Here is a 21377-nt window from a genome sequence, read left to right on the forward strand (position 1 = left end):
TTAGCCAGGCGTGGTGACGAGTGCCTGTAATCCCAGCTACTTGGGAGGCCGAGGCAGGAGAATAGCTTGAACCCAGGAGGCAGAGGTTGCAGCAAGCCAAGACTGCACCATTGCACCCACTGCAGCCTGGGCAACAGAGCGAGACTCTGTCTCAAAAAAAAAAAAAAAAAGTCATATAAAATTTATTACAGAGTCACATTTATTTGGAATCTGAAGAACAAGATGCTTCATATGTTGTCTTTTTAACATTTTTACTGGGAAACAAAAATTATATGTAAACAAACTTGTTAAGAGTTGCTCTAAAACTAACTTCAGTAGTATGTTGTCATAGAGTCATTACAAATACATTCCATCTTTGACTCTACCTTTATTGTCAATATTGAATAATGCAAATGAAAATTTATAACTCAGGTAGCTTCTATATAAGATTTTGAAGTACCAACAAAAAATTTATATGCCATTTTAATATGGATTATAATTGTATTCCCATTTTTGAAAAATTGATAATCATTCTGTAATATAGTTTTATTAACCAAATTTCAATTTAGCCAAAGGTAGAATGTCTTTCCTCCCAAACTTGCATTTAAAATATATCCCGAGGCAAAGCTTATAATCCCACATGTACATACCATACACAGAAAAGATGTAACAAAGGTAACAACTTGGTTTTGTTTCTGTTTCCAACCTTATATTATAAATAGGTTCACAGTATTTTGTTCTGTTTAACATTGATACATTAGTAGTATCTGTATTGCCTTGGGCATAGGAATAAATAAATTATTCCAAAAGTAAATATTGCAAAATATGGTATTTGCTCCAACTGATATTTTGGTAATATTTTCTAAAGATAAGAAAAGGTGGGAGTTTCATGCAACCATATGCTTCAGATTTCATTGGAAAGTTTTGACTATGTCAATTATGAATAACAATATAGTTTTTTTTAACTGAATTTGCTTGTCTTTGATATCAGTAGTGGAGAGATTTTTGATATGGGTTGTTACAATTATTTTTTAGTTTAAAAAAGAAGGTCTGAAAAAAAAATTGGACTCCAACTATTTAAGAGCAGATACAAGTGAAACTGGAATTACTTGTAGGTTGTGGGGGTGAAATACTTACCAATGCAGAGGTGTAGCCACTCGACCTCTCCACAACTGCCCCCATTATCCTGGTGGCAGTTCTGAGGTACTTTGTTTTTTTTTTGGTTTTTTTTTTTGGTTTTTTTTTTTTTTTTTTTTTTTGAGACGGAGTCTCGCTCTGTCGCCCAGGCTGGAGTGCAGTGGCGGGATCTCAGCTCACTGCAAGCTCCACCTCCCAGGTTTATGCCATTCTCCTGCCTCAGCCTCCCGAGTAGCTGGGACTACAGGCGCCCGCCACCTCGCCCAGCTAGTTTTTTGTGTTTTTTAGTAGAGATGGGGTTTCACCGTGCTAGCCAGGATGGTCTCGATCTCCTGACCTCGTGATCCGCCCATCTCGGCCTCCCAAAGTGCTGGGATTACAGGCTTGAGCCACCGCGCCCGGCCGAGGTACTTTGTTTTTTAGAATAGCTTGAAAAATCTTTAGGTTGGTTATAGTTATGTTTTATTTATAATTAAAATGGTAATAGATTTGCATTAATGTGTGCAATATTGAATTGGTGTTATCCGAATCTTTCAAATACTGTTATTTTATACTTCAGGTAGTTCTTTTCTTTTAAGGACATAAGGAATGCTGTACCCCAAATTTAGAACTTTACAGTCTCTAAAATGCTTCACTTTACCAGGCACATGTTGAAGTACTGAAAAATACCCATCTCGTCTCCATTACTGTCTGTGTGGATTCCTAAACTGTGGAGTCTGGAATAGTTTATACAAAGCTAAGAGTATGTTGATCCATATTTTTGTATTGGAGTTTTTATCTTTTTCTTGTAAGAGAAAAAAACATAAATCAATTCCATATCATTTTTTTCCTTTTGTGTGATTAGAAATTATTTTTAATATCGTTTTGTGTTTTCGACATATATTAGTTTAAAGAATTTTGTCAGGAGCATATTCATCTTTCCCATTCCATTTGTTTCCTTAAATCTTAGGTCCTCTCAATCCTAGGGTCAGAAAAATGTTTTAACATCTTTTATGATAACAATTATGGCTGTGTTTCTTAAATGGTTGTCTTGTGCCAGGCACTGTGCTAAGCTCTTTACATGTATTGTCTTTTGGTATTGCTAATAGCTTATGGGGTAGATGTTACTGCTAGATGAAGAAACATCTTCAGAGAAGCTAAGTAGCTTTAAGGTTAAACAGTTAGTAGAGGAACAGAAATTTGAGTCCCATGTTTGTCAGACTCAGAATCTCTTTACTTCTATGTGCTGTAGCTCTAGTAGCTACAGTTGGTTTACTTATCTAACTGGTTAACTGAATTTCTGCAGGACAGCTTTTTTTGAGGATGAGAATGCATCCATATTTGTCTAGACACAGGCTGGAACTTACACATGACGCTGCAGCATTTGTAAGCTCTGTCAGTTTTCCTCGTGCTTCATCTTTCTCCTCGGTGCCATTTAGCTACTTTTCTTTCTGGAACTTTAAACATTTCTTTATGTTCATTTCTTAATCTTGACCTAACGTCTTGGTCTTTTTTCTGCTTCTGAAAACAAAGGAAAACCAGCAAACCACCTAACAAGAAACTTAAAACCTTTGTCCGAGTTTCTGAGCTCTGTTGGAATGCAGTCATTCATATTGCATTTATTCTCTTCAGTGCTGGATTTCTTTCAAGAGGCCCATGATTCCCTACCCTTTATTACTTAGTAATCTTTTAGCTCATTTTTTACCAAAGATTTTATGATATGAAGGAGCCTGTCTGCCAAACATGGCATTTATTAAATGGTGATACATTTGAAAAATACATGTGTGGAGCTGCTAATTAGAGAAACAGAGAAGCTTAAAATTTTTCTTAATCATTTGTAGGTTTGTAGAGGGTAAATTTATTCTTCATATGGCTGTTTGAAATATTGATAAGACCCATCTGATCTCCGTTAATATGTTTGTAAAGTCCCCAGTTGGGAACCTTTGGAATAGTTTCTACTCTTTTCTCTAAATTTCCTTACCACCCATTTACTCCTTAAATGTCTGCAAACTGGTGTTACCAAAATTTTATTGAAACTGTTCTCAGAGTTTTCCAGGGATCTCCATAATTGCCAAATCCAGCAGTTTTATTGAGCACTTAATATTGCTGGCTACTTTTTTTTTTTTAAATCATGAAACTCTCTCTGTTTTTTTGTTTTTTTTTTTTTTCTTTTTGAGACAGGGTCTCTCTCTGTCACCCAGGCTGGAGTGCAGTAATGCGATCATGGCTTACCTCATAGTCTTGACCTTCTGTGCTCAAGCGATCCTCCTGTCTCAGTCTCCCCAGTAGCTGGGAGTACAGGCACATATCACCACACCCAGCTAATTTTTTTTTTTTTTTTTTTTTTTTTTTTACTTTTTGTAAAGATGGGGTCTTGCCATGTTGCTCAGGCTGGTCTCGAACTCCTGGGCTCAAGCTATCCTCCTGCCTTGGCCCCCCAAAGTGTTAGGATTACAGGTGTGAACCACTGTACTGGCCATGACATTTCTTTCTCTTTGTACTTTTTAATTTAAAAAAATTTTTTTTAATACAAAAAAATTAGCTGGGCGTGGTGGAGTGTGCCTGTAGTCCCAGCTGTTCGGGAGGCTGAGGCAGGAGAATGGCGTGAACCTGGGAGGTGGAGCTTGCAGTGAACCGAGATTGTGCCACTGCACTCCAGCCTGGGCAACAGAGTGAGACTCCATCTCAAAATAATAATAATAATAATAATTATATATATATATTATTTTAAGAGGTGGGGGGTCTCACTATGTTGCTTAGGTTGATTTCAAACTCCTGGCCTCAACTGATCCTTCCACCTCAGCCTCCCAAAGTACTGGGATTATAGGCATAAACAGCCACAACTGCCTCTCTTTGGACTTTTCACTCTTTGTTTCATCCCTGGCTCCTTGTGAGCTCCTGTTCTTGGTTCACTTGTTCTTTGCTTTTTCTTATATGCCATTGATTCTGAAATGTTACTTTTAGAATTGTCTTATGAGTTCAAGGCCCAGATTTTTTGTGCCTCTGATATCTTTGCATAGGGTAAATATGCCACTCTCCCTACATCTCTGGAAAGTCTAGAAACATGGTTTAATTTTTGGTTTTCCAGATTTACTGCTTCTCGTATGTTTCTCTTATACTCCTTCTTCAGTTTATGGTATTATCTTCCTGGTCTCTGAGACTAAATATTCCTTCCCTGTCATCTCTTTGATTCTACCACTTACTTTTTTTTTCTCCCCTGGATTACTTTTTAAATCTAACACATATTGTAAGAAGGAAACTGCTGTGCTTTGACAAATCATTAATTAAAATAGAATATGTTGAACTGTATACATTTGTTATAGTAAGTCTTTATAACAGTAATCACATATTATCCCCATTTGACAACAGAATTGGGCCTTAGGAAAGCTTAATGCTAGTTAGTGGTAGAGCTGCGATTCTAGCCAAGATCTGTACTAAATTTTGAGATTTTTCTGCTGTATTATCTGCCTCTAATTCTTACTTTTTAAAAGTCTACAGTATCTTACCCCTCTTTCCTTTTTAATAAATACTGAGATTGTTTATTCCTTACACATAAACAGCTTCTGAATAATTTTTGTCAATTTTTTTAGGATTTAATCTTTTCTACCTATCTGGGTCTGTCTCTTCATATCCATCCACATATACTATATCCTAACCATATGAGATCTTTTATATTACATAAAATGTAAAATACATTGTCAGTTCTCTGAACCATTGTTAACTGAGCCTGAAAAACAAATCTTCCTTCTTTTTCCTTTAAGAGATGGCTCAAATACTACTTTCTCTGGGATTACTTGTCCACACAGCAGGCAGGATGGAATATATATATGTACACACACACACAATTTGTTTAACTTTACTATTCCCAGTGTATTTGGTGTTTAACAGTTATTTCATTCTGTTTTGTATTAAATTTGTTTGCCTGTTTGTCTTTTTCTACTGGATTGTAAATATTTGAGGTTAAGCATGTGTTTATTTCTGTATCCTGAAGGTATTAGGTTGATGAAAAAGTAATTGCGGTTTTGCCATTCCTTTTAATGCAAAAACCACAAATACTTTTGTACCAACCCAGTATTTTATTGTTTTTAAATGCTACTGTTTAATTTTCTTTCTTTCTTTCTTTCTTTTTTTTCCCCCCAGACGGGGTCTCGCTCTGTTGCCCAGGCTGGAGTGCAGTGGTGCAATCTTGGCTCACTGCAACCTCTGCCTCCCAGGCTCAAGCGATGCTCCCTCTTCAGCCTCCCGAGTAGCTGGGACCACAGGTGTGTGCCACCATGCCTGGCTATTTATTTATTTATTTATTTTTGGTAGGGATGGGGTTTCACCATGTTGTCCAGGCTGTTCTTGAACTTCTGGCCTCCTAAAGTGCTGGGATTACAGGTGTGAGTGGCCATGCCTGACCTTAATTTTCTTTTATTGGGTAATATGTGTAATTTTGTGGTAATATTTTTTAAGACTTTTCTATATCATTTATTTATTTATTGAGACAGGGCCTCACTCTGTTACCCAGGCAGGAGTGCAATGGTGTCCTCATGGCCCACTGCAGCCTCTACCTCCTGGGCTTACGCAGTTTTCCCACTTAAGCTTCCCAAGTAGCTGGGACTACAGGTATGTACCATCGTGCCCAGCCAGGTTTTCTTTGTATTTTTTGTAGAGACAGGGTTTCGCCATATTGCCCAGGCTGGTCTTGAACTACTGGACTCAAGCGACCCACTCGCCTCAGCGTCCCAAAGTGCTGGGATTACAGGTGTGAGCCACCACACTGGGTCTGGGTTTTCTGTATTTAAAAAATTAATCATAGACTTTTTGGAGCTCATAGCCACCATATGTTACCACTGCTTAGTTTTAATGTCACACAACTGATTTCGTACATAGGATAATTACTTATTTTGAATATTAGAGATCTTCCATCTTTAAAAAAGAAAAGTTTAACGTTATCCAAGTATTCTTGCTATTTTTCAATCTTTTAAGCCTTGTGATAGACTTAATTACTTCTTGACAGTGTTGTTTAATGAGAAAGCATCTCTGCTTTGTGGTTTTTTTTTTTTTTTTTTTTTTTTTGAGATGGAGTCTTGCTGTGTTGCCAGGTTGGAGTGCAGTGGTGTGATCTCGGCTCACTGCATCCTCCGCCTTCCAGGTTCAAGTGATTCTCCTGCTTCAGCTTCCTGAGTAGCTGAGACTATAGGCTCACGGCACCACGCCCAGATGATTTTTGTATTTTTAATAGAGATGGAGTTTCACCATGTTGTCCAGGATGGTCTCAATCTCTGGATCTCTTGACCTCCTTATCTGCCCGCCTCAGCCTCCCAAAGTGCTGGGATGACAGGCGTGAGCGACCACCCCTGACCAGCTTCTCTGTTTTATATTTTTTTCATCATCTCAGCCCAGACGCCAAGCAGATGGTGAATGGAAGATCACCTGAGACACCACATCAAAAACACTTCATTTCACCTAAGTGCAAATTCACTTCGATCTTTCCTTTAGTCTTTGCCTAGGATGTTTACCCATCACTGGATGATTACTCATCACTTTACCTGGCCAATCTGTATGTGAATTCAAGATTTTTTATTTGTTCTATGACCACATAGTTCAAATGCCATGCTTGGGGTTGAAATATTTTATAACCTGTCCTACAGAATTGTTGTGAGGATTCAAATTTCCAAGCACATAATAGGTACTAAATAAATGTCCATTGTCCAGTTTTACCTTCTCACGTTATCTCCTAAAGTTGGTATTTGTTTATGTTTATTTAGAGTGCAGCCTGCAGTTATATTCGTATGTGCTTAAATCATGGTATGTGTAGAATGGGGCAGTGACACTTGCTGTCCTTTAAGGGCTCACATTTAAATGCTAACTCACTTGAATGTTTTGAAAAATAAATGCTTTTTTTTGAAGGGACAACTTAAAAAAAAATGTGTTTTTTCCTGTGATTTTACATTTCAACTTGAAAGAAAGGGTCTGGGAAATGTATGATTTTGTAAATGTCTCATAGTATTGCAGGTTAAGTGACACGTTAAATAAAATCACACTAATTTTGTCTCAGACTTTTAAAAATTGTGTGGTTGCGAATCATAAATTATAATGTTACTGTTGTTTTAGCTTATTCCATGAAGTGATACAATTGAATAAGAACTGTTGGACTGTGGATGTGTTAGGGGATCCATTTGATTTCATTGTCTCCTTGTCAGCATCTCTTTTGATGCTACTTTTTTCCCCTTGTGTGATTAAATGGCATTTCTTGTAAGAAGTATTTAATTATAAGAATGCGCACATTAAAATCTCTTGGCCTATAAATTCTCATGTGAATTCTAGTTGCTTGTTACTGCTTCTTTTAAGATCTCGGGGGCGGGGGGGTGGTTTGGAAACTCACTAGATTTATACTTCCGTCTTTACTCACTGGGTTTTGGTATTACTTCAGGTGATTTGTAACCTCTTAGGCCCCGGGAAATGGGATAATGTAGGCTTTTGATTCAATGGATTGGACTTTGTAAAGGTGAAGCTTCAAGCTATCTACATAGGGTGCCTGGGAACTTTGAAGGGTTACAGAGCTATGGTGCAGCTGCAGTGGCCTTTCTATAAATGTTATTACTTTCTGTACACCCATCTTACCCTGGACCTCCTCTTCTCTCTAGCTGATACTCTAAATCTTTAATATTCTCAGACCTACTCAACCCTTACTCTATCACTTTAGGGTAATGACTTTGTGTTCTTCAGAGAAGGGAGAATAAAGGTCATTAGGAATTCATTGTGGTTCTGTCTACTGTGACAAAGTTTAAAAATTAAAAAAAAAAATTAAGTATGGGCTGGGTGTGATAACTTATTCTTTTTTTTTTTTCTTTCTTTCTTTTTTTTTTTTTTTTTTGAGACGGAGTCTCACTCTGTCACCTAGGCTGGAGTGCAGTGGCGTGATCTCGGCTTACTGCAAACTCCACCTCCTGGGTCCACGCCATTCTTCTGCCTCAGCCTTCCGAGTAGCTGGGACTATAGGCGCCCACCACCACGCCCGGCTAATTTTGTTTTTGTATTTTTAGTACAGATGGGGTTTCACCATGTTAGCCAGTATGGTCTCGATCTCCTGACCTTGTGATCTGCCCACCTGGCCTCCCAAAGTGCTGGCATTACAGGAGTGAGCCACCGTGCCTGGCCTTTGATAACTCATTCTTGTAATCCCAGCACTGGGAGGCTGAGATGGGAGGATTCACTTGAGCCCAGAAGTTCGAGACCAACCTGGGCAACATAGTGAGACCCCTGTTTCTACAAAAGAAAATATAATAATTAGCTGGGTGTGGTGACATGTGCTTGTAGTCTCAGCTATTCAGGAGGCAGAGGCAAGAGAATCCTATGAATTTGGGGCTACAGTGAGCTGTGATTGCATTGTTGCACTCCAGTCTGGGTAACAGAGCAAGACCCTCTTAAAAAACGAAAACAAAAAAAAACCCTGTTTCTAAAAAAGAAAAAAAAAAATAAAAAGAAAGAATTGACTGATGTATCAGCTTTCTGCCTATCTACATTTTCATTAATATTCTTATTTTTCCTCCTGTGTCAGACAAATGGTGTTTGTTATATGCTGAAAGCCATCTTTATTTTTTCCAGCAACTTGTTCTTTCATGTGTCTCTTTTTCAATACAGTCTATTTCTCTATGTTGGTTACATACTCTTAACTTATAAACATTCCATGTTTAAATCTTTTCTGACACTTGATGAACCCCAGAACAAAGAATGCTACATGAGGAAAAGTTCTTTGGTCAGTACATTTGGAAAACTCTGGGATACAATTTGGGAAATGGTTTCTATTATTGTGGTGGCTACTTTTTCACCTTTTGTTCATCACTTAATTCCCAGTATTTTCCCTTTCCTTTTCACCATTTTATTGAAATGGTTTTTTTTTTTTTTTTTTTTTTTGAGTGGAGTTTCGCATTGTATTACTCAGGCTGGAGTGCAGTGGTGTGATCTTGGCTTACTGCGTAGTCTGCCTCCCAGGTTCAAGCAATTCTCCTATCTCAGTCTCCCGAGTAGAGTAGCTGGGACTACAGGCTGTGCCACCACACCCGGCTAATTTTGTATATTTAGTAGAGATAGGGTTTTGCCATGTTGTCCAGGCTGGTCTCGAACTCCTGACCTCAGGTGATCCACCTGCCTCAGCCACCCAAAGTACTGGGATTACAGGCATGAGCCACCGTGCCCAGCCCCTAACTTGCAAAATTAACGGCATTCTTCTTACTCGCCCTCTGCTACAATTGACAGTTGATGATTCCTCTTTTTTTTGAAACTGTTATTCTCTTTGTTCTTAGATTGTTATTAGTGGTTTTTTGTTTGTTTGTTTGTTTTAAGACTTCTTGGCCTTTGTCCTGCCCTCAGGAACTCTCCCAAGCTCAGTCATTGACTCTTTTTTATTTTACCCTTCATAGTGCTCTTTTGTAATCTCACATGTCTTCAATACTTCAGCTCCTCCCTAGTCACATTTGACTCCTGGATACTTTTTCCCCCTCCTAGTCCTCTGCGCTCATTCTATTATATTTCTGGTTTCTTCTGAGCATCTTCATCTCCATGACATAGGACTTAAAACTCAGCCTGTCTTCCTCCCCCTCTCACAGAGGCAGGGTGGGTTCCTGTAAAAAATAAAAATAAATGAATAAAAAATAAAATGAACACCATATATTTTCCTTCAAACCTGTTTTTCATTCACACACATCTGTAGGCACTCACTTATTCACAACTATATGCCACTGTATATCTTGGTTATTGATATCATTCAGTGTCTAACTTGTGAGCTCTTTTTGACGCCTCACTTCCTTACCTGCCGTATCCTTCAGCTACTGAGATCTGTTGCTGGTTTGAAATTATTTTTACTCTTAACTGAGTTATAATGTAGGGTACCCCTTTAATTCTTGCTTGGATTATTATATTGTGGTCTGTTAGCTGGTTTCCTGCTTCTAGTCGTCTTTTTCAAGCAACTACCTGATTGTCTGATTTTGCCTCTCATCCTTGTCATTGGGGGGAAAAAAAGGTCAAAATCCCTTACGAAGGCATCCAAGCTGCCTCTTGCTCTTGTTCCTGTTTATTGCTGCATGCCTACAGAACTGTTTGCAGCACCATGCAGGTACCACGAAGAGTTCCATGTTCTTCTTGCTTCTTCTATGACTATTCTCTTTGAACATTCACCTTGCTTGATGTACCCTTCCTTCTGTCTTGACTTAGACTTGTCTTTTAAGATTCAATTCATGCATATGGTCTTATGGCCTAATTAGACAGCGTTAGGTGTTTGCTCCCTTTGTCCTAGCACTTACCAGATTCTAATTATTCATTTATAGAACTCATCACATAAGCTAATGTCATACACTGATATGGCACATTGTAGATAATATCTATCTTTTGATACATGGATGTTCAGAGTTCTTGGGAGTGTGGAATTGGGTTCAGGATACATTGTATCCCTGTGAAATGTCAGCCTGTGAACTCGTAGAGCACAGTGTCTATGTTTTATGTCTGTCTGTCTCACGGTGCCTTGCACAGTGCCTTTTATATATTAGGTATTCAAATAATTGAATGGATGGACCTGGATTATTGGTTAGTTGGATGATTATTTGGCCTAATATGTTCCTGAAATGTAATACTTTACGTATTTTCATAAATTTTCCCTCGGTACAGTTTCATGAAATAAAATATCAATGTGGAAAACATTTGAAAATCTTAATATATGTTAAATTTCATGATTAAATATGGCAGGATTCTTTGTTAGGAAGAATACATCTAAGTATTACAAATTACTGTGGAATGTGACAAATAGGTTTTACTGTTATATGGCTATGGATAGAAGATATGCGTAAGTATAGAAATAATTGTAGCTGTGTAAAGTAGTTCTTGCCTCTTTGGAATGTTGTGATAGTCTCACTTTCCTGTACGACTTATTCACTGACCTAAGTAAACATTTTTGCTCCTTTTAGGGACCGTGATAGAATAAACTAGGTGGTATGCCCTGTGATTATTAATGATTACTGTTATTGGAGTACTGTGACATGTAAATAACTTCAGATTCTTTTAAGTACAGGTTCAGTATCCCTTATCCAAAATACTTGGGACTATAAGTGTTTCCGATTTTTTTTTTTTTTTTTTTTTGGTATATTTGGATCTATTTATTGGTTAAGCATCTTAAACCTGAAGACCTGGCCTGAAATACTGCAGTGAACATTTACTTTGAGCATCATGTTCGAGCTCAAAAAGTTTCAGATTTTGGAGCATTTAGGATTTCAGATTTTCTGATTAGGGATACCTAGTTTGTAGCAGATGCACACATCAGATTTTATTTTTAAATGTCTTCTATTCTTTGGATACAGGTTTTCCTTTTTACATGCATTGACTTTTTTGGTCTGAATTTAAATGTTGTATAATCCATGTGAATTCTTACGATAATTCCATTCAGCGTTGATACGCAAATGAAAAAGGGAATGGTGTAAGTGGTTTTATGATTTAGAAATCTTGAACTTTCTTAGAAGTTTTTTGTAAAAATTATACAGTGGTCTTCTGTACTCTGCGGGATTGGTTCTAGCAACAACCTCCCCACCACCTGCAGATACCAAAATACTGGGGTGCTTAAGGCATATTTGCATATAACCTATGTGCATTCTTCAGAATAGCTATTACAATGTAAATGTTATGTAAATAGTTGCTGTACTGTGTTGTTTGTATTTTTTAAATTGTTGTTGGTTTTTTTTACCCCAAATATTTTTTATCTGTGGTTGGTGGAATCTGCAGATTCAGAACCCATGAATATGGAGTGCTGACTGTATATACTACTGAAAAAAATCACATACTATAGATGAGTACAAAGAAGAAGGCAAAAATGTCCTTAGCCAGGTGACCACCCACAGATAACATGTCTGATACATTTTAGTGACCATCTTTAGCATGTTTTTACACACCTGCATGCACACGCATTCCCCTATTCCCTCTCAGGCATAAGGAAGCTATTTTACATAAATAGCAATTTAGTTTCATTGCTATTCTCTAGCTTATCTTTTATTTTTACTGAATCAGTAGTATAGGTGGCTCTTTTCATGTTTAATAAAAATATATCAACTCACAGTTTTTAATAGTTATACATTATGATATGTTCCACAGTCCACGTGATCAAATCCCTACTGGTAGCTATTTTACTTATTTCTTTCTAAAAAATATTATAATAAAAACTGCTGTGCTAACCTTAATCTTACCTACATGTGTCATTTTTCTCCTTAGCTTTAATTCCTAGATGTAGGTTTGCTAGATTAGGGGCATGCTTATTCTTTGCTTATTCTCCCCTCTCCTCCCTTTTTTCTCCTTCCTGCCTGCCTGCCTTTCTTTTTCTTTTCCCCTTCTTCTCCTTCCCTTTTCCTTCCCTTTTTCCTTTCTCCTTTTACCGCTCTGGAGTGTAGTGGCATGATCACAACTCACTACAGCCTTGATCTGGGCTCAAGTCATCCTGTTTCAGTCTCCAGAGTAGCTGGGACTACAGATGTGTGCTATCATGCATGGCTAAATGTTGTTAACTTTTAGTAGAGATGGGGGTCTTGCTGTGTTGCCCAGGCTGGTCTTGAACTCCTGAGCTCAAGTGATCCTCCACCCTTGGCCTCCTAAAGTAGTAGGTTGACAGGTGTGAGCCACTGCATGGTCTTATTTTTCATTTTGGTAATATTATCAAACTGTTCTCATAAAAGGTACACCAGGAGATTGTTAGAAATGTTTATAGTATTATCCATTTCTGGTAAACTTTGTAAAGGATGAGCTAACAACTGTCTTTGGAAATTTACGTGTCTATAGTTTCAAGCTGTTACGTACAGAGAATTGCTTTATGCTGAGATCATAAAAATTTTTGTTTTCATCTCATTATAATGTAAAGCTTATTACTAATTGATCTTCATTTGCCAGGTTCCAACATACACATGCTACTTTCCTTTTAAGATTGTCGAGTTATAAATCGGAGAACTTTTGTTTAGAAGAACACTAATGTGAATCTTTTGGAAATATTGGTAATTAGCTTTCTTCTGCTGTCTCCACCAATTTTATCTGATTTAGAAAATTATATTTCCTTTATTGAGATGCTTAAATCAGAGGGCCTAGTTTGCTTCAGAAAGTTTATAAACTATATTATTAGACTAATTTTACAATAGTCATTGTATTAAGGTGTCACTTTTAACTTTTTTTTTTTAAGATTAAACTTCGCAGGTTTTAAATAGGTCAGCTTCTTACTAACCCAGAAGTTGAGTATATTTTGATAATAAATTTTAAATTGGCCATATTTGTATGTGCTTGAAATAAGTGGAAATAACAATTCATTAAATAACAACAACAACAAAAACATTATGTGAACTTGGGGATTCTTGTTAACCATCTGACTTCTCCTTTCCATCTCCCTCTGTTCCTCTTTATCCTGTGTTGTTTATTAACACTGAAGACTGGTAAAATTAGGTCTCAGTTGGGCTGCTCTTTATGTCCACAAATCTCATCTTTATTTTTTTTTGAGACAGGGTCTTACTCTGTCACGCAGGCTGGAGGGTGGTGGTGTAGAGATGGCTCACTGCAGCCTTCACGTCCTGGGCTCAAGAAATTCTCCTGAATAGCTGGGACCACAGGTGCATACCACCACACCTGGCTAATGAAAAAAATTTTATTTTATTTTATTTTATTTTATTTATTTATTTATTTATTTATTTATTTTGGTGGAGAGAGAGTCTCTTGTTGCCCAGGCTGGTCTCAGACTCTTGGCCTTGAGCAGTCCTCCCGCCTTGGCCTCCCAAAGTTGTAGGATTAGAGGTGTGAGCAGCCGTGCCTGTCTGGGTCTCATCTTTTTATGTCTTTTTAGATCACTTTAACAAGGCAAAAAAAATTCTGCAGGCCTATCTTTCTCTCTCATTATTGGTACCCTCTCTTTTGCTTTTCCAAATAATTCACTACTCATTGCTGTTGCCAAGTCACTCCCAGTGGCATGGGTAGACATAATTGTATTGGAGAAATATTTATGTAAAATAGACTCTCTGACTTGTTGCTTCAAAGATGTGGTGGGCATTATCAAAAGGACAGTTAGTTGTACTGTGCGTGTGACATAATTTGTCTTTTTAGGAAAGAGATTATAAGGAAAGCACAACAAAACTTGAAAAACCAACTTTATAAGAAAGTAGACTGAATTGCTCACAAGTTATTTGAAATGATACTTGTAGCTTGCCTCTCTACTACTGGATGTTTAACCAAAAACAGTTAGCTAAATTTTATATATTGATAACTCAAAGTCAGAGAATTCCTTAATGTTTTCAAAACATTACCACTAAGTTCTGGCCAAGGTGAAAGAACAGGGATTAAACTTACTCTCTCTTCAGAAGCAGCTAACAAGCTGAGCAAGACATATGTAACAACAGTTTTCAAGACATTAGATATCAGACAGTGAAGGACAGTGATCCCCGGGAGATGGAAAACAAATGAGGTGAACCTTGTGATTAACCCAGCTTACTACCTTGGGAGAGTTTCCCAACCTTGTACAGAAAGGGGGACATCAGGTGGAGCCTGCTGATGTGTCTGAATTGAGGAGACCAAACTGGAAGTCCACAGTGGCCAAGGTGGCAATAGCGTACAAGAAAACATACTGAAGAGGAGAGAGCTCACATACAGAGAGAACTCTGGCAATTTGCTAAGGGATCCCTCTTGAATCTTTAGCTGATGTGAATTCAGGATGTGAATGAAGAGGCTACCAGAGCTGGAAAAAGAAGTTGCCAAGAAGATCACAGTCAACAATCCTCAGATCTGTACATGACCCGGAGTAGTTCCTGTTCTCACCAGCCAACATGGAAAACTTCATAACTCACGTAGCACCAAGTAAGGCTAATTGGAAGGCATTTGCCTCAGTAGTGGCGTCAAATTAGCCTTAGAATAAATTCTTCCCTGGTTCCTCCTAACAAAACTTAAAAGCAAGACCTGGAAGAATCAAACTAATTTTTAAGCAGTTTAACTACAACGAAGAGCAAAGGTCCAGGTTTGCAGGAATACAAAAATATCCACCACCCAGCAGATAAAAGTCACATTATTTACCATGTAATCAAAAGTTACCAAACAGGCAAAGAAGGAAAGTAAGACCCATAAAGAAAAGAAAATATAATCATTCAAAACTGATGCAGAAATGATTCAGAGATAGTTATATAAGAACATCAACAATAATTATTATAACTATTTCATATGTTGAGGAAGCTTAGAGGAAAGATTAAACATGTTAGTACAGGAATGAAACATATTTACACATATGAGAAATCCAAATCAGACTTCGAAAGTTTAAAGCTATAGTGTCTGAAATGAAAAATATGTTTTATGGGATTAATGGCAGTAGAACTTGCAGAACTGTTTAGTGAACTTGAAGGCATAGCAATAGAAACTGCCCCAAAAAACCACATGCAGAGAAAATGTGAGCCATGGGATAACATCAAGTGACCTAATATCTGAATAATTGGAGTTCTGATGGGGCTGGTGGGATGTAGAGAAAAAGTATTTTAAGAAATATTGGGCAACATTTTCCAAACTTGATGAAGCTGTAAACCCACAGACTCAAGGTGTCCAGTGAATCACAGGCAAAATAAACATGAAGAAAATTACACCAAGGTGCATCAAAGAAGCAGCCATGCCAAAAAAACAAAACCATTTTTGCGGAACAGCTATACCATTGGCTTTCCATATCCATGGGTTCTACATTCTTGGATTCAACCAATCATGGACGGGAAAAAAAAAAACCTAAACACCAAAAAAAAAATCATACAACAATAAAAATAATACAAATAATAAATACCATGTAACATATAGCATTTGTATTTCATTAGGTATAAGTAATCTAGAGATGATTTAAGGTATATAGGAGTATACACCTATGTGCATAGACTACATATAACTATTAGGCATTTAATATGAGGAACTTGATTACCTGTGGATTTTGGTATCTGTGGAGGGACTGGAGGAGGGTCCTGGAACCAATCTCCTGCAGATGCTAAGAAACGACAGTACTGATAGCTGATTTCTCACTGGAAGTAACACAAATCGTAGACAGTATAACAGTGTCTTTAAAATACAGGAAGGAAAAAAAGTGTCACCCTAGAATTCCGTACTTGGAAAAATATCCTGCAAAAATGCAGTCAAATTGAGTGCATTTTTGCACTCAAAAACTGGTAAAATTCGAACAAGGTCGTCAGTTTAGCTAAAATTATTGCACCAGTGTTTATGGTTTTGAAAACGTACTATGGTTATGTAAGATGTTACCTATCATGAAACGAGGTGAAAGGTAACATTTCTTATGAGTTTTACACTGTGTCAAAAGATTTTTTTTTTGAAAAAAAGCAAAAAAAAGGGGCGGGGGTTGAGGGAGGACTTCAATCCAGACTATTTGGTGAATTCTCACAACTTCGTAATAGAAAATTTCAAAACTCAATAAAAGTAGTCAAAAAATGTGAACACTTCAAAGAAGATATAAAATGACAAATAAGTTATTTGTGAAATGCTAATTAAAACCACAATGAGATACCACTACACACCTATTAGAATGTCTAAAATGAAAAAGACCAACCAAAGCATGTATTCCTGAGGACATAGTGCAACTTGATCTCTTATACAGTGCTGGTGGACATAATAAAATAATACAACTAGGCTGGAGGATTGCTTGAGCAGCTGTAGTGAGCAGTGATCTTTCCAGTGCACTCCAGCCTGGGTGACAAAGCAATAACCTGTCTCCAAAAAAAAAGAAAAAAAGTCACAACTACTTTGGAAAACAGTCTACTAACTTAAAAATGTTACATATACGTACGTATTACATGCCCAAATCATTCACTGGTACGTTTTTAACCAAGAATAACGAAACGTGTATTTGTATACAAATGAAACATGTATTTGTGTACAAAGGCTTGTGTACAGATCTTCACAGCAGCTTTGTTTGTAATAGCCAAAACCTGGAAACAATCTCAGTATCTAATGGATGAAAGGATAAACAAATTGTAGTATATTGATAATGTTGAATACTCGTAAGCAATACAAATGAAGTATTGATAGATGCAGTGACATGGGTGAATCTTTATGCTGAGTGAAAGAAGCCAATCAGCTTTTTTGCAACAGGTTTGCCACCAGAACACAGGTGTCGTGAAAACTACCCCTAAAAGCCAAAATGGGAAGAGACTTTTATCAACATTGTCTTCATTGGACACATAGATTCAAGGCAAGTCCACCACTGCTGGCCATCTGATCTACAAATGTGGTGGAATTAACAAAAGAATCATTGAAAAATTGGAAAAGGAGGCTGCTGAGATGGGAAAGGGCTCCTTCAGGTATTCCTGGGTCTTGGATAAACTGAAAGCTGAGCATGAACGTGATCTCACTATTGATACCTCCCTGTAGAAATTTGAGACCAACAAATTCTGTCATTGATGCCCCCGGACACAGAGACTTCATCGAAAACGTGATTCCTGGGATGTCTCAGGCTGACTGTGCTGTACTGATTATTGCTGCTGGTGTTGGTGAAATTGAAGCTGGTATCTCCAAGAATGGGCAGGCTGGTGACCATGCCCTTCTGGCTTACACACTGGGTGTGAAACAACTAATTGTTGGTGTTAACAAAATGGATTCCACGGAGCCACCTTAAAGCCAGAAGAGAGATGAGGAAATCATTAAGGAAGTCAGCACTTATATTAAGAAAATTGGCTACAATCCTGACATAGTAGCATTTGTGCCAGTTGCTGGCTGGAATTGTGACAGCATGCTGGAGCCAAGTGCTAACATGCCTTGGTTCAAATGGAAAGTCACCCGTAAAGATGGCAGTGCCAGTGGAACCATACTTCTTGAGGGTCTGGACTGCATCCTTCCACTAGCTTGTCCAACTGACGAGTCCTTGCGCCTGCCTCTCCAGGATGTCTACAAAATTGGTGGTATTGGTACTGTGTCTATGGGCCAAGTGGAGATTGGTGTTCTCAAACCCATTGTGGTGGTCACCTTTGCTCCAGTCAACATTACAACTGAAGTCTGTTGAAATGCACCATGGAGCTTTGAGTGAAGCTCCTCTTGGAGACATTATGGGCTTCAGTGTTAAGAATGTGTCAATCCAAGATGTTTGTTGTGGCAGTGTTGCTGCTGACAGCAAAAATGACCCACGAATGAAGGCAATTGACCTTACTGCTCAGTCGATTATTCTGAACCATCCAGGCTAAATCAGTGTTGGCTATGCCCTTGTACTGAATTGCCACACAGCTCAGGTTGCATGCAGGTTTACTGAGCTGGAGGTAAAGATTGATTGCCATTCTGGTAAGAAGTTGGAAGAAGGCCCTAAATTCTTGAAGTCTGGTGATGCTGCCATTGTTGATATGGTTCCTGGCAAACCCATGTGTGTTGAGAGCTTCTCAGACCATCCTCCTCTGAGTCGTTTTGCTGTTGGAGGTGTGAGACAGACAGTTGCTGTGGGTGTCATCAAAGCAGTGGACAAGAAGGCTGTGGGAGCTGGCAAGGTCACCAGGTTTGCCCAGAAATCTCAGAAGGCTAAATGAGTATTATCCCTAATTCCTGCCACTCTAGTCTTAATCAGTGGTGGAAGAATGGTCTCAGGACTGTTAGTTTCAATTGGCCATTTAAGTTTAATTGTAAAAGACTGGTTAAAGATAACAGTGCATCTTAAAACCTTCAGAAGGAAAGGAGAATGTTTTGTGAACTAATTCATTTTTGTTTCTTTCTTTTCTTTCTTTCTTTTTTTTTTTTTTTTTTTTACATGTGGTTAAGTTACTAGTTTTTTAAATCAGTACATTTTAATGGAAACAACTTGACTGAAATTCTGTCACAGAATTTTGAGACCCATTAAAACAAAGTTCAGTGAGAAAAAAACAAGCCAGGTAAAAAACACATATATATGTATGACCCATTTATATGAAAAATTTTTAAATGCAGACTAATTCATAGTGACAGAAAGCTCATCAGTGGTTTCCTGGAGACTTGGGAACAGAGAGCAGAGAGGGGTGGAAAGGAGGGAGGGGTTTAGAAGAGGCCTGTGCAGACTTTAGTATGATGTATATAGTCATTATATTGATTTGGGTAATGGTTTCAAGGTTGTATACCTGTGTCAGGAGTTGCCAAAGTTTTAAGTATGTACAGCGTATTACATGTCAATCATATCTTAAATAAAAGAAAAAGTCACCAGGTTAGGTTTTCATTCAGAGGATAGAAAGATTACTGATACCAATTTACAAAGCCTTTAAGACAGGTAAAGCAAGCTGAGCTCTTTAAGGAGCTGTCCAATGGTTTTATGAGTTTGCTATGTGATTAAAATAACCCTGACCAGTATTCAGGAATATTAGTAGTTTCTGAGTTATTCATCCCATCATTGTATGAGTTATTCATCCCATCATTGTATGACAACTATTTTTTTCTTATAGGCCTTTTTGAGCCATATATGCAATGTAATGTTACATATCTTATGTTCTGTTATTATTCAACAGAAACTTCTTGTCTTTCCATCTAATTTAAAAAAAGAAAAAGTTTAGGCCAGGTGCGGTGGCTCACGCCTGTAATCCTAGCACTTTGGGAGGCCGAGGTGGGTGGATCTCTTGAGCCCAGGAGTTCGAGACCAGCCCAGCCAACATGGTGAAGCCCCGTCTCCACTAAAAACACAAAAATTAGCCCGGCGCTGTGGTGGGCGCCTGTAATCCCAGCTACTCTGGAGGCTGAGGCAGGAGAATCGCTTGAACCTGGGGGGCAGAAGTTGCAGTGAGCCGAGATCATGCCACTACACTCCAGCCTGGGTGACAGAGTAAAACTCTGTCTCAAAAAAAAAAATAATTACAATAACATTTAAGTTAACGGTCAGGATTCTTGATTAATAATATGTGGGTCTAGATGGTAGCGGTAGGGATCATTTTCGAAAGTTGGGGGATGATGTCATTTTGGAGAACTCCCTATATGAGAAGCACTTGGTTGTTTTTGACATGAAAACTGGGGGGCAGGCCGGGCACAGTGGCTTACGCCTGTAATCTCAGCACTTTGGGAGGCTGAGGTGGGCAGATCACTTGGGGCCAGGAGTTTGAGACCAGCTTGGCCAACATGATGAAACACCGCCTCTACCAAAAATACAAAAATTAGCCAGGCTTGGTGACACACACCTGTAATCCCAGCTACTAGGGTGACTGAGGCAGGAGAATCACTTGAACCTGGGAGGTGGAGGTTGCAGTGAGCCAAGATTGTGCCACTGCACTCCAGCCTGGTGACAGAGTGAGACTCCATGTCAAAAAAAAAAAAAAAGAAAAGAAAATTGTGGGGTAAATTTGAGTGTATGAGAATCTAAGACTATTGAATGAACATTAATTTTTTAAAATGTCCACTTAGAACTATTTAAAGTATAAATGTAAATTAGGGTTTTAATTATGAATATAAATGACTGCATATCTGTATATTTACAGAAACCAAAAATTTAATATTATATCTATGTCTTTAGGAAAGGATTATTCAAACATAGGGCAGGGATAGTAAAACTTTAATGTTTTTATTTCTATTTTTCTTATTTATGCCAAACTCCTTATTGTTGTTGAAGTTAGTCAAATAATTTATATAACTCAAGTCCTTATGTCTTCTAATCCTAGATAAAACCTTTGCCTCCTAAACCTGAAAAAAATAGTCTCTTTTTTGAACAGGTATTTCATTTTAATGTGATACTTGTTTTAGTTACCTGTTTAGCCTTATCTTTCAAAAAATTATTCTTAACATGTTAAAAATATATACCTATGCTATTTTTAATAAATTTTATAGTTTTAAAAAAAGATCTATATTTTAAAGCAGTAATATTAAAGAAGTTTTAAGAATGTATCTTTATTGTTGCATCTTATTTTAAAGATTTTTATCATGAAAAAGTATTCTAGGTAAGGTCTTAATTTCTGATTTGTACTTTAAATGTATCCGATCATTCTCTGATCTGGCTACAGTTAATTTATATTATCAAAGATTTTTTGTGTGTGCCGTTGTACCTGAATCTTACATAATTATTTTTCTGCCATTTAAATTATTTTATCTTTAATCTCAAGTGCTCACAGTTGAACAAAACAAACTCTCAAACCACCAAATCAAGGAATACTAAATCAAGAAACAAGTAGGGTTTTAGGTCATCCTTTTCAGTTCTTAATTCAAATTCATTGTTGGGTAGATTTCGGCATCCATGGTTATTGAATCTGTAGAAGTTACAGTTCTGTGTGTAAATCTTAATAGTTAGGTTAATTTTAATAACTTCCACTCATACATATTTGGAGGTCCTTTGTAATTTA

The 21377-nt window shown here is 37.6% G+C and overlaps 1 protein-coding gene, 1 long non-coding RNA gene and 1 pseudogene across 13 annotated transcripts in view; all 3 read left to right on the plus strand.

Moving 5' to 3' along the window:
• Window positions 1–21377, plus strand: part of PAN3 (poly(A) specific ribonuclease subunit PAN3) — a 159186-nt gene that overhangs the window by 59604 nt on the left and 78205 nt on the right. The window lies entirely within an intron of this gene.
• On the plus strand, window positions 7920–9740 carry LOC144336216 (uncharacterized). The gene is made up of 2 exons (XR_013407820.1): window positions 7920–8066; window positions 9033–9740. It is a non-coding gene; the product is annotated as an uncharacterized LOC144336216 (long non-coding RNA).
• LOC106994194 (elongation factor 1-alpha 1 pseudogene) lies at window positions 17199–19604 on the plus strand (annotated as a pseudogene). The gene has a single exon (XR_003724253.2). The product of XR_003724253.2 is annotated as an elongation factor 1-alpha 1 pseudogene (transcript).

The sequence above is a fragment of the Macaca mulatta genome, chromosome 17, assembly GCF_049350105.2.
Source record: "Macaca mulatta isolate MMU2019108-1 chromosome 17, T2T-MMU8v2.0, whole genome shotgun sequence".
Taxonomy (NCBI): Eukaryota; Metazoa; Chordata; class Mammalia; order Primates; family Cercopithecidae; genus Macaca; species Macaca mulatta.